This window comes from Macaca fascicularis, chromosome 1 (assembly GCF_037993035.2).
Source record: "Macaca fascicularis isolate 582-1 chromosome 1, T2T-MFA8v1.1".
Lineage (NCBI taxonomy): Eukaryota > Metazoa > Chordata > Mammalia > Primates > Cercopithecidae > Macaca > Macaca fascicularis.
Window position 1 is genome coordinate 169,659,225 of NC_088375.1, and position 12,599 is coordinate 169,671,823.

General features: G+C 42.2%; 1 protein-coding gene and 1 non-coding gene across 2 annotated transcripts in view; both read left to right on the forward strand.

Moving 5' to 3' along the window:
• JAK1 (Janus kinase 1) overlaps positions 1 to 12,599 on the forward strand; it is a 237,049-nt gene that overhangs the window by 37,053 nt on the left and 187,397 nt on the right. The gene's annotated exons all lie outside the window — the stretch shown is intronic.
• On the forward strand, positions 7,773 to 7,881 carry LOC123570944 (U6 spliceosomal RNA). Its single transcript, XR_006695172.2, has one exon. It is a non-coding gene; the product is annotated as a U6 spliceosomal RNA (small nuclear RNA).

Genomic DNA, 12,599 nt, shown 5'->3' on the forward strand with positions numbered 1-12,599 from the left:
CAGAGAGAGTGCTGGTATCTCTTCCTCTTTTAATAAGGGCACTAATCCCACCATGGGCTCCATCCTCATTACCTCGCTAAACCTAATTACTTCCCCAAAGCCCCACCTCCTAATGCCATCACACTGGGGATTAGGGCTTCAAAATATGGATTTTGGTGTGGGAGAACACATGCAGTCCATAACAGACTTTTTTTGTTTTTTTTTTTAACTTTTTAGCTTTTAAGTTCAGAAGTACATGTCAGGTTTCTTATGTAGGTAAACTTGTGTCGTGGGGTTTGTTGTACAGATTATTTCATTACCCACTATTAAGCCTAGTACCCACTCGTTATTCTTCCTGATGCTCTTTCTCCACCCTCCAATAGGCCCCAGTGTCTGTTGTTCCCCTCTATGTGTCCATGCGTTCTCATCATTTACTTCACACTTATAAGTGACAACATGTGGTATTTGGTTTTTGGTTCCTGCGTTAGTTTGTTAAGAATAATGGCCTCGAGCTCCATCCATGTTTCTGCAAAGGACATGATCTCATTCTTTTTTATGGCTGCATAGTACTGCATGGTGTATATGTACCACATTTTCTTTTCAAATACCAATGATGGGCATTTAGGTTGATTCCAAGTATTTGCTATAGCAAGTAGTGCTGCAGTGAACATACACGTGAATGTATCTTTATGACAGTATGATTTATATTCCTTTGGGTATATACCCAGTAAGGGGATTGCTGGGTCAAATGGTATTTCTGCATAACAGACTTTTAAAAGGAAAAATAGGCTGGGTGTGTTGGCTCACGCCTGTAATCCCAGCACTTTAGGAGGCTGAGGCAGGCAGATTGCTTGAGCCAGGCACAGTGGCACATGTCTGTAGTCCCAACTACTTGGGAGGCTGAGATGGGAGTATCACCTGAGCCCTGGAGTTTGAGGCTGCAGTGAGCTATGATCATGCCATCGCCCTGTAGCCTGGGTGACAGAGTGAGACCCTGTCTCAGGAGAAAAAAAAGGAAAAGTAAATACCCCCTATTGTAAGTAGATGGTTACTTCATTGGATTGGGTAACTGATATTCAGCCTTGAACTCCTGCATAGTAAAAGTAATTCCTTCCTTTGTCTTTTGTAATGATTCTTTTACTTTGTTCATGTTTTTACTATCAAATTGTGATCTAATTTGGCTCCTCTCTTCTTCTTTTTTTTTTTTTTTTTTTGAGATAGAGTCTTGCTCTGTCGCCCAGGCTGGAGTGCAGTGGTGTGATCTCGGCTCACTGCAAGCTCCACTTCCTGGGTTCACGCCATTCTCCTGCCTCAGCTTCCCGAGTAGCTAGGACTACAGGTGCCCACCACCACGCCTGGCTAATTTTTTTTTGTATTTTTAGTAGAGACAGGGTTTCACCATGTTAGCCAGGATGGCCTCCATCTCCTGACCTCGTGATCCACCCGCCTCAGCCTCCCAAAGTGCTGGGATTACAGGCGTGAGCCACCGCTCCCAGCCCAGCTCCTCTATTCTTATTTGGCACTGAAGTCTGTTTCTTATTTGTTGCTATCAGATAAATCTGAATTTAAATTCCATACTTCTAGTTGTGTGTGACATTGGCCATGTTATTTGGGCCTCAGCCTCCTTGCCCACAAAATAGGGATGATAACCCTTATCTCAGTGCTATTAGGAGGATTAAAGCAGATAATGTATGTAAAAACATGTAACATGGTATCTGATAAAAAGAATGCAATTAGTAAATAAGTTTTCTGTCTTTAACTTAAAGTTCCAATTTTTAGTGACACAGTTTTATAAGTTTCAGTGACTTCATTGCTCTCTTCAAGGGGTTAGATGATCTTCTTACATATGAAGTTTGCATCAGAATGAGAAAGGATTAGTGGTATCTATCAACTTTTACATGATTCATGTGGTTATACCAGTCCCTCCCTCCCTCCCTCCTTCCTTCCTTTCTTCCATTGGCCACATAGTTAATGGCATTTGCTATATGCTAGTCACTATTCTGGGTGCTACGGATAGAACAGCAGACAAAATCTCCTGACTTGACATCCATTATATTCTAATCAAAGGAGACAGATGATGAATATAGAAATAAACTTTTTAAATTAGATAGTGTAAGTGCCATGGAGAAAAATAACACTGGGAAGGAGAATAAGAATTGTGAGGGGACTGCTATTTTAATTAGTCAGGGAAGGACTCACTGATGAGACAGCACATGAGCAGAGACCTCAAGGAGATGAGGCATTGAGTTACTAGGGTAGCTGAGGGAAAAGCATTCCAGGCAAAGGAAATATTTCAGACGAGAAACTCCAGGCAAAGGAAATATTTCAGACGAGAAACCTAAGGCATAGATTGACTTACTGAGGTTTCACCCAAAGGAATCATAAAAAGAGCTCAGGCAGTTCTGTGGAACACAACAGCACTCTACTTCCCTTCTGTGAGCTTGATTATAGGTAAGAGCAGAATAAGAGCAAAAAAGGCTGGACGGCTGTTGGGGTTGTGCCAGCTGTGGCAGTGTGCCATGCAGACCTCCCTTCCAGAAAGAACCTGCTGCAAGGAATGCAGAATGCTTGCTGACAACTTCCAGTCTGAATCTGCCCCAGCATCCAGGGTGCAGCACTTTCTCCCAGGCAGCCCTCTACCAATGACTGAGCATGGCAGGGGTACAAGGGCATGACCATTGCCATACAACGTGGGACTTTTTTGAGAGCGATCCTTGTGCCAGACTCCCTATTAGGCTGGCCAGGACATTTCCAGAGCTGCACCACAGTCTGAGACTTTATTCACCCACACAATCATCCTTCCTTACCCTTCTCCTTTTACAAGTCTCAGACCTGCAACATGGTTTTAAGGCTTTCCCTGCCCTCTCCAGCTCCCTTCTCCTTTTGCCTTTCTTTTTTTTTTTTTTTTTTTTTTTTTTTTTTTTTTTTTTGAGACGGAGTCTCGCTCTGTCTCCCAGGCTGGAGCGCAGTGGCTGGATCTCAGCTCACTGCAAGCTCCGCCTCCTGGGTTCCCGCCATTCTCCTGCCTCAGCCTCCCGAGTAGCTGGGACTATAGGCGCCCGCCACCTCGCCCGGCTAGTTTTTTGTATTTTTTTTAGTAGAGACGGGGTTTCACCGTGTTAGCCAGGATGGTCTCGATCTCCCGACCTCGTGATCCGCCCGTCTCGGCCTCCCAAAGTGCTGGGATTACAGGCTTGAGCCACAGCGCCCAGCCTCCTTTTGCCTTTCACAGTTATTACACCCCAGTGCTTTCACTTATAAACCCATCCTGGTGTCTGTCTGCTTCCTAGAGGACCCAGATTGACAGGAAGCAGAGCAAAAATACATGTAAGGAGATTTTACTCTGCTTCTTCTGCCGGCATCAGTCAGAGATAGACCAAGGGAATTGGAGGAGGTCAGTTGGCAGTGATGTCAAGGATGATCAAAGTTTCCAGATAATTGGCTGGGTGCGGTGGCTTACACCTGTAATCCCAGCACTTTGGGAGGCTGAGGTGGGTGAATCACTTGAGGTCAGGAGTTCAAGACCAGCCTGGCCAACATGGTGAAACCCCATCTCTACTAAAAGAAAAAAAAAAAAGCCGGGTGTGGTGATGTGTGCCTGTAGTCCCATTTACTCAAGAGACTGAGCCAGGAGAATAGCTTGAACCCAGGAGGCAGAGGTTGCAGTGAGTCGAGATCGTACCACCGTGCTCCAGCCTAAGCGACAGAGTGAGACTCTGTCTAAAAAAAAAAAAAAGTTTCCAGATAGCCAGCCCTACCCAGGCCATCTCAAGTAGTATACAATCTGAATGAAACCTGCTTATTAAAAAAAAAAAAAAATTTTTTTTTTAGACAGCCTTACTCTGTTGCCCAGGCTAGATGGTACAGTGGCGCGATCTCAGCTCATTGCAGCCTCCACCTCCCAGGTTCAAGCAATTCTCCTACCTCTCTGGCTCCGGAGGTGCACTCCGCCACGCCTGGCTAATTTTCGTATTTTTTAGTAGAGATGGGGTCTCACCATGTTGGCCAGGTTGGTCTTGAACTCCTGGCCTCAGGTGATCCGCCCACCTCTGCCTCCCAAAGTGCTGGGATTACAGGTGTAAGTCACTGCGCCTGGCCAAACCTTCTTATTTAAAATGCAAACAATTTCAAAAGCAACTCCTCTAGAAACTCATAGCAGCCAGATGGCTGCCCCTAAGCTTTCCTTATGTAGAAATTCTGAGGCTACCAATGGAATAGTTCTAAGCCCTTCCTTCCTTCTTTCCTGTTCTGGAGGAGGAAGGGATTAGTTAACACACTAGAATCCAGAGGGGCAGTGTGCTTTGAGAGGGGAAGTTGGCACTCATTTCCACTCCTGGAAGCCAAACCATGGGATTCTGAGGTCTCCAGGGACATTTTCTAGATCTCCAACTGTGATGATCATCTCTGTCTTATACCCCAGGCTGTGTTCAAAGGACTGCCTGTGTCTGGCTCACCACGTTCCACCGACATTCCAGCCAGAAACCATTCTCAGTGTTGGTAGAACAATGCTCTAATCACATAGCTGAAATTACAGTTTGGGGCTCAGTAAGGTAATGGTTCAAAAGATTTCTGTGGAAATCTCTGCAGTCCCATCCGGAAAGCAAACACTGGCTGGATAGGAAGCAGCCTTGGGGTGGGATCACATGGAAAGCAGGTAGACAAAGTTATGACCCAGGATTTCAGAGTGAATATCCTCTATGTGCCAGGCACTTTTACAAGTTTATATTTCTAAAACCAACCTATGATGCTGGAATTATACTTTGAGGTAATCGCTACTTTATGGCTTAGAAAAATGTGGTTTGGCTGGGTGTGATGGCTCATCCCTATAATCCCAGCATTATGGGAGGTCGAAGCAGGAGGATCACTTGAGTCCAGGAGTACAAGACTAGCCTGGGCAACATGGCAAAACCCCATCTCTACAAAAAACATAAACATTAGGCAGGCATGGTGGTATGAACCTGTAGTCACAGCTACTCAGGAGGCTGAGCTGGAAGGATTTCTTGAGCCTAGGAGGTTGAGGCTACAGTGAGTTATGATCATGCCAGTGCACTCTAGCCTGGGTGACAGAGTAAGACCGTGTCTCAAAAAAGGAAAGAAAAAAGAAAAGAAAGACAGACAGACAGACAGAAAGAAAGAAAGAAAGAAAGAAAGAAAGAAAGAAAGAAAGAAAGAAAGAAAGAAAGAAAGAAAGAAAGAAAGAAAGAAAGAAAGAAATGTGATTTGGAATGTTAAGTGATTTTTTCCAAGGTCATAGTGCTAGCAAGTAGCAAACCTAGGATTCGAGCCAGGTCTTCAGATGCTAAATTTAGTGACATTTTAATGATTTTACTGCTGGCTAACTATTCTCTTGCCTTTATCCATATTCCTGTGTCAATAATAGTAGTTTACTCTGTGGCCTCACCTCTTTGCTTAGTTGCTTGGATAAAAATCATGTTGATTTTTAGTGAGGCCGTGGTTGGGAAGCACTGTAGTGGACATTTGCTAGTTTTTGATATCCCGACATCCCTTTTCCTCCTCTTCTGGTAAATGTATTCTAATTTCTCTCTGGAGAACTCGCTTCTCCCCCACTTGGAATCCATGTGTTTCGGGTGGACTCTAACCCTTGCTTTGGGAATGGGGTCTGTGAATCCCCCTAAATCAGTGTACCTATTCCTCTTGGCCACTGCAGTTCAGATTGGTCTGTAATCAGTCAGGACCTGTAAGTCTTTTTGCCAGTGCTTCTGTGAGCAAGCACTCTTCTCCAGTTGGCCTGAACCTGGAAGAATGTGTGGCTGGAGATGCTATAGCCATCTTGGTGAGGCCTGTCCAAGAATGGGGCTCACACAGTGAAAACAGAGCTAAGAGGGGAGGAGGAAGAAATCTGATCCTGGTGTCACTTTTTTTTTTTTTTTTTTTTTTGAGACAGAGTTTTGCTCTTGTTGCCCAGGCTGGAGAGCAATGGCATGATCTTGGCTCACTGCAACCTCTGCCTCCTGGGTTCAAACGATTCTCGTGCCTCAGCCTCCTGAGTAGCTGAGATTACAGGTGCCTGCCACCACGCCCAGCTAATTTTTGTATTTTTAATAGAGACAGGGTTTCACCATGTTGGCCAGGCTGGTCTCAAACTCCTGACCTCATGTGATCTGCCCACCTTAGCCTCCCAAAGTGCTGGGATTACAGGTGTGAACCATCACCCCCAACCTTTTTTTTTTTTTTTTTTCTCTGGACCAGGACATTCTTGAAGCCAGAACTACCTCCAAGAACTTTCAGGTCTGTGATACAACAAATTCCATGAATGCTTTAATTAATAATGTAGGTTGGATTTTTGGTTACTTTCAACTGCAAGAGGCTTACCTGTTACAACAGACTTTCTCAATTCAATTTCACTCAAGTTAAGAACCAATTAGGACTCAACAATAAAAAGACAAATTACCCAATTTAAAATGAACAAATGACATGAATAGACATTTCCCCAAAGAAGATGTACAAGTAGCCAATAAACTCTTGAAAAGATGTTCAACTTCATTAATCATTAGGAAAATGCAAATCAAAACCACAATGAGATATAACTTTACACCCCCTAGGATGGCTGTAATAAAAAATATGAACAACAAGTTTTGGAAGGATATGGAGAAATTAGAACCCTTGTACCTTGCTGGTAGGAATGTAGGTGGTACAGCCACTTTGGAAAACAGTCTGACAGGTCCTCAAACAATTAAACATATAGTTACCAGCTATTCTACTCCCAGGTATATACCCCCCAAAAATGAAAATATATGTCCACAAAACGTTTTGTACAAGAATGCTCATAATACTTGTATTCATAACAGCCGAAAATGGAAAACAACTCAAATGTCCAGCAATAGGAGATTGGATAAACACATTGTGATATATTCATACAAAGGAATACTCTTCAACAATAAAAGGAACTAGCCACTGATACATGCAAAAAAAAAAAAAAAAGATGATTCTAGAACCATGGTGAGTGAAAGACACCAGACACAAAATAATAAATGTGGTATGACTCTATTTATATGCGGTCCCAGAACAGGCAAACTAATCTATGGTGATAGGATCAGAAAGTGTTCCCTCCGCCAGGCGCGGTGGCTCATGCCTGTAATCCCAGAACTTTGGGAGGCCGAGGCGGGTGGATCACGAGGTCAGGAGATCGAGACCATCTTGGCTAACACGGTAAAACCCCGTCTCTACTAAAAATACAAAAAATTAGCCGGGTGTGGTGGCGGGTGCCTGTAGTCCCAGGGAGGCTGAGGCAGGAGAATGGCATGAACCCGGGAGGCAGAGCTTGCGTCTGCACTCCAGCCTGGGCACCAGGGCGAGACTCTGTCTCAAAAAAAAAAAAAAAAAAGAGGTTCCCTTAGTCAGAAGGAAAGGGATTTGACTAGAAAGGGACAAGAGGATGAGACAACTTTCTGGAACTTTAGATGGTAGTAACATGAATGTGTACAATTATCGAAATCCATTGGCCAAGCATGGTGGCTCAGGCTTGTAATCCCAGTGCTTCAGGAGGCCGAGGTGGGAGGATTGCTTGAGGCCAGGAATTTAAGACCAGCCTGGGCAACATAGCTGGTCTTAAAAAAAAAAAAAAAAAAAAATAGCCCAGTATGGCTATGTATGCCTGTGTCTCCAGATACTCAGGAGGCTGAGGTGGGAGAATCACTTAAGCCCAGGGGCTTGAGGTTGAGGTTGCAGTGAGCCATGATTACTCCACTGTACTTCAGCCTGGATGACAGAATGAGACTCTGCCTCTAAAATTTTTTTTAAAAGTCATTGAACTGAACCTTAAGATCAGCATATTAAATACTTCACTTAAAAATAATTAATACTTGGAATGATACAGAGAAGATTAGCATGGCCACTGTGTAAGGATGACAGGGAAAAAAAAATACTGTGTTTTAAATGTTTACTGCTTCCTCACTTTTCATGAGGAAAAAAAGCATCCACTGAATTTATATGATCTAACAGGTGTGAAAAACTCCCTATCAAAAAATATCATTCCCCACCAACTTAAGAATAGACTGAATTTCTCCTGATTAGCTTCTCCTTTGATATACACATTGAAAGCCCTAAATAAAATGCTATATTAATTTCCCCAATGAATATTTTAGCATGACACTAATGTATGAAGTTGGTTCTCCTCCCTCTTAGCAAGGTACTGCAACCCAGTATTGACTATGTTAAAATCTAAAAATAAATAAGATAATAAAAATGATAAAATGGTGATTACCTTCTTCAAGTTGCTTAGAAGTCTGAAGAGGCACCAACCCTTACAAACGAAATTTTCACTTTGGCTGACTCAGTCTCATTTGTTAATTTTTTCTTTACATCACCCCACCTCCCAGCTTTATGCCTCATCACTTACTACCTACTGATCAGTTTAATGGGCCTCAGAAAGGCTATGGAAATCCTAAAATGCAGAGTCATTTACAGACTTCCCTCACATGAGCCCTCAAATCCCTATGGATGCACTGGAATATCCATTTTGTTGGTGATTTATGGGTTAGAAAGAGCCCTTAATTGCTTCACTAGCATGGACTTCTCTGTGACCAAGAAAAATAAAAAATAAAATAAATGGCAATGTGGGCTCCTTTAAGAGAAAGGAGAGGGGACATTACACAAGAAAAATGTTATTTTCCAATATCAAGAAAATTCATTAGCAAACACATTATAATGCACTCAAGTAGTCATCGCCCTGAATTGTTTTGGAAGAGGCCCTGCTTTGGAAAAACACAGGGCAAAAATATTACTCCTGTAGCTTGGCACAATGAGATGGCAGGATGACAAATGTCTTATTCTCTACAGTGCCTTAATATTTACAGGACATCTGCTACTGTGTATTTCTCCCTCCCTTGAGTCACCTTTATCACAGTCTAACATTGTGTTATTGCTGTTTCCCATTCCACCTGTTACAGTGATAAGATACAGCTCTATTCCTCCAGTGTGTGGGAAGCAAATGACTCTGAAAGTCAGGAGGCTGAGCTTCTAGTTCCATTGTTATGCTAACTGTGCACTCTTAGGCAAATATTGCAAATTATCTTGGTTTTAGTGTCCTCTTCTAAAAAAATGGGAAGTATAATAGACATGGTTCCAATGAAATGGGAGCTAAGACTTACCCCGAGCCATTAAGGGTTCCTCATAGAACCAATATATAGAAAAGGGGTGATATATCCTTAATAGCAGTAATTAGATTGCTGCTATCTAGTGGGGATAGACAGGGAGAGCTATGTTTAGAACTCAGGGATTCAATGACCAACTTCTTAGCATTCCTTGGCCCAGTGGTCTGCTCAATGGAAAAGTGCAGCCACCCAATAAAGACAAGATTATCAGTGTCTCATATCCTACATGCAACAAAGTTTGCGTCTCTCCAAATCTACTTTGGAAAATAGGCAAAAACATCTTTACTATGGGACAAGTAGCCTGGGACAAGGAAAGAGGTAAAACACATCCTGCTGAAGTGCTGATGGAAGGAAAGAGCAGAAGTGGGAGGTGGAAGAAGGTAGCCTTGAATACCAGTGTACGCCTTATCACCAGCTGCAGAAGCAAGGGTTATACCAGCTGTAATTTCAATCCCTTGGTCATTTCTTCTTCTCCCCAAACTTTGTATTTTAAAAGAAAAACACTGGAAGTGGCTACCATTTTAGATTCAGGTGGACATGTGAGCAACTTCTCATCACTCCGAATCTACTCTTTGCCCAGCTCCATTCTGCTGGGTTCCCTGGATGGTTAACCTAAATGCATTACATCCACAGATTCTCTTGTGTTCTGGCTTCAGGTTGGGTTCAGCAACAAGGAGCACAGACAGAAGATTGGGAGACGGAAGGGAGAAGAGCAAGATCAGGGTATTTATCCCCTTTGTATGAGGTCACTGTTCTGTGAACTGGCTCTGTCTTTCCACTAGAGGTCATAGCTCAAGCTATGTCATGAGCAGCTCTCTCCACATAGCTCTATCTCCTGGTTCTAATAAAGGCTTTCTCTCCTTGCCCCAATGGGTGGGAAAGGCACCCCAAGTTACTAGTTCTAGAGTATTTTGTTACCACTTTTGAGTTCCTTAAACCTTGCCCACACCTTTGTAGATGGTCCTTTTAAATTAAATTCTTCTCAAATTATCAAATTTGTACAAATAAATAATTTCTTTTCTAGTGGAACCCTAACTAATATGGACAAGTTTCTTATAGGAACCACAAGCGGTAATTGTAAAATCAGATAAGATTTATTAAAATATGTGTGAAGTTTCTTTGAAGAATATAATGACTTTGTAGAAGTTCAAATGAAACATATGCAATACATATAGAAAAATGCATAAAGCATATATGTGCAGTTTGAATAATTATAAAATGAACAGCTATATAACCAGTACTGTGATCCAGATATAAAATATTGCTGCCTCCCCAAAAGCACAGTGAATCGTTTCCGGGTTCAAGCTACTCAGAACAATGATGCTAAGAAAATTCTTGTACTTGTCTGTAGTACACATTGCAAGAGTTTCTCTAGGACGGTGGTTCACAGTCTTTTGGTGATAATGTGGAGTGGTGATGAGAGTTCTCAAGAGCTGTTGCTGAGAGTATAAATTAGCACAAGCACTTTGAAAGAATGTGGCATTGTCTAGCAAAACTAAAGTTATGTGCACCTTTTTTTTTTTTTTTTTTTTGAGATGGAGTTTTGCTCTTTTTGCCCAGGCTGGAGTGCAATGGCACGATCTCAGCTCACTGCAACCTCCGCCTCCTGGGTTCAAGCAATTCTCCTGCTTCAGCCTCCCATGTAGCTGGGATTACAGGCATGCACCACCACGCCTGGCTAATTCTGTATTTTTAGTAGAGATGGGGTTTCACCATGTTGGCCAGGCTGGTCTTGAACTGTTGACCTCAGATGATCCACCCACCTCAGCCTCCCAAAGTTCTGGGATTATAGGCGTGAGCCACCATGCCCGGCCTTGTTTTTCTTCTTCTTCTTTTTTTTTTTTTTTTTGAGACAGACTCTCGCCCTGTCACCTAGGCTGGAGTGCAGTGGTACGATCTCGGCTCACTGCAACCTCTGCTTCCCAGGTTCAAGCGATTCTCCTGCCTTAGCCTCCTGAGTAGATGGGATTACAGGCACCATGCTAATTTTTGAATTTTTAGTAGAGATGGGGTTTCATCACATTGGCCAGGCTGGTCTTGAACTCCTGGCCTCAAGTGATCCACCCGCCTTGGCCTCCCAAAGTGTTAGGATTACAGGTGTGAGCCATGTGCCTGGCTTCGCATCTTCTGACATAGCAACTTCACTATTTTGCATGATGTTTGCTGTAGATTTTCTGTAGGTACCCTATTTGACTTAAAAGTTTCCTTTTATTTCAAGTTTAGTGATTTTTAAAATTAAGAATACATATTGACTTTTTTTACAATTCACTTTTCCTAAATATGTTTGGGGGGTCATACGGGTTCTCTCCTTTATTCTATTAATATGACAAATTACATTGATTCATTTTCAAATATTAAATCAATTTTGTATTCCTAGAATACACTTAACTTGCTTTTCTCTATTATCTTTTTGTATTGCTGGATTCAGTTTGCTAATATATTGTTTCAGATTTTTTTCAACATATATCCATAGGTCAAATTAGATTGTAATTTTATTTTGCCATAGTCTTCACGTGAATTTTAGTGTCTTATGAGTTTGAGAATTGTTCCCTCTTGTATGGGTTTATGTGATATTAAAATACTTTGTTCGTTAAAAGATTGGTGGAACCCACATGAAAGGCTTCTGGTCCTGGAATTTTCTTCGTGGATTTTCTGTAAACGATTCAATTTATTTAATGATCATGGGATTGTTCAGGTTTTATTGTTATTATTATTATTATTTTATTTTATTTTATTTTTGAGACAGAGTCTCTCTCTGTCGCCCAGGCTGGAGTGCAGTGGTGCAATCTCAGCTCACTGCAAGCTCCGCCCCCTGGGTTCATGCCATTCTTCTGCCTCAGCTTCCCTAGTAGCTGGGACTACAGGCGCCCATCACCACGCCCGGCTAATTTTTTTGTAATTTTAGTAGAGACGAGGTTTCACCGTGTTAGCCAGGATGGCCTCAATCTCCATCTCTTGACCTTGTGATCCGCCCGCCTCAGCCTCCCATAGTGCTGGGATTACAGGCGTGAGCCACCGTGCCTGGCCTGTATTATGTTTTTCAAATGCTCTCTTAGCAGAATCACGCTCGTGTTTTTTACATATCTTTATAAGGTTTGTTGATTTTTCCCCGAGGAAATTAGTCCATATAGTGTACTTTGTCAAATGGACTAACATTAAGTCATTCATTATATCCTCTTATTATCTTCCAGTGTGTACAACATCTGGAGTAATATCCCCTTTTTCACTCCTGATAGCGTGTGTGTGGTTGTGTGTGTGTTCTCTCTCACTCCCCGTGTGTGTGTGTATGTATGTCTCTCATTAGTCTCACCAAAGATTTTAGTCTTCTCAAAGAATCAATCAACTATTGGCTTTATTGTTCCTATTACATAGTTTTTCTATTTTATACATTTTTGTTCTTATTTGTTATCTCTTTCCTACTACTTTATTTCTGTTTATCTTGCAGTTTATTTCTATCCTGAGGTGGATGCTTGGTTCATTTACTTTTAGCCTTTTTTCTTTTCTAAT